The sequence below is a fragment of the Camelus dromedarius genome, chromosome 10 (genome assembly GCF_036321535.1).
Source record: "Camelus dromedarius isolate mCamDro1 chromosome 10, mCamDro1.pat, whole genome shotgun sequence".
NCBI classification, from domain to species: domain Eukaryota; kingdom Metazoa; phylum Chordata; class Mammalia; order Artiodactyla; family Camelidae; genus Camelus; species Camelus dromedarius.
The window spans coordinates 6,419,354-6,420,672 of NC_087445.1; the positions used below are offsets into that span (position 1 = coordinate 6,419,354).

At 45.3% G+C, this 1,319-nt stretch overlaps 1 non-coding gene across 1 annotated transcript; it reads left to right on the plus strand.

The window, feature by feature from the left end:
* Positions 1 to 974: 974 nt before the first annotated feature.
* On the plus strand, positions 975 to 1,048 carry TRNAG-ACC (transfer RNA glycine (anticodon ACC)). Its single transcript has one exon. It is a non-coding gene; the product is annotated as a tRNA-Gly (tRNA).
* Positions 1,049 to 1,319: the final 271 nt, after the last annotated feature.

A 1,319-nucleotide genomic window follows, 5' to 3' on the forward strand; every position in this document is an offset into this window, starting at 1 on the left:
TATTATTGCAAGCTTTATATTGATATCTTGTCTCTTCCCCTCTCCCACCTCTGCAAAAAAAAAAAAAAAAAAAAAGTAAAATCCTTCTTTCGGTGATTTGGTGACAAAATATTCTTGTCTGAGGGATTGGTTTCAATATTCGGAAATGGCTAAAGGTCATTTGGGGCCAAGTGTGGTGGAAAAGGCAGCTAAGTCCTAGAAAAGAACCAGGTTCCAGGTGTCCTGACAGTGGAGTCTTATGATCCTGAATTTATTTCTGGTTGGAGTCACCTTGAGCACAGCTTCGAATGCCCTGTGGTGGTCTGCCCAGGGATGTGGTTTTTGTAAAGCTTTCAAATCATTTCCCCAGAGCGCGGCCTGCTGACTCCGGAGTAAGCACCTCCCAGCTGCCTGCGGGCGGCTACTCCACCAGGAAGGTCGTGGCAGTGGCTGCCTCGTCATCGCTTCTTGTGGCTCTGCCATTGCCATGGGTCATGTTCTTTCATCTTCCTTCGGAGACTGACAACAAATTCAAGTAATAAAGGAGGACCCAGCTCAGAACCCACTCGTCGTAAATGCTGACTTCCTGCCCACTCTCATCTGTTCATGGAGACTCTTCTACCTTCTGGGTGAAGCCCATTGAATTGAAGATGCCGTTGTCATTCCGCTAGGAACTTCCTAAGCATCTAGTCACACTGTCCCTTGAGTGTCCACTTGTATATCTCACACCCTCTCCAGACCAGGAGCACTCGATTTCATCCACTTCTTCATTCCTTTATTCTCCAAATAGTTACCTGGTAGCAGGCAATGTGCTTGGCTAGGGTGATGCAGAAGATCTGAGTCCTGTTTCGTGAAGCTCATAATACTGGAGATGGATGGACATGAATACGATTAATTGTGATACAGCGTAGCATAATCCATGTGAAAAGCAAGCTTTGGAAGGTGATTCTACTGAGTAGCCAGAAAATAAGTGACGTTAAAAGGATACTGGAGCAGGAAGGGTATAGCTCAGTGGTAGAGCACATGCTTACCATGCATGGGGTCCTGGGTTCAATCTCCACTACCTCCACTTAAAATAAATAAATAAGCCTAATGACCTCTCCCCAACTTCCCCCCAAACCCTCCCCGAAAAGGATATTGGGTGGCTCACAAAATCACTAGGGAAGTGGAAGTGGAACAGAGAAGCAGACTGGGGCTAAGTTTTTAGGAGTAACACCTCAGAACTTCTCAGAGGAGGCAGTGTCTCCTAACTTCATTAGTAAGGATAAAAATAAGTAGCGGCAACAAAGATGCTCAAAATACAATGGTTTAAAGAATATGGAACTTCCTTCTCTTTCATC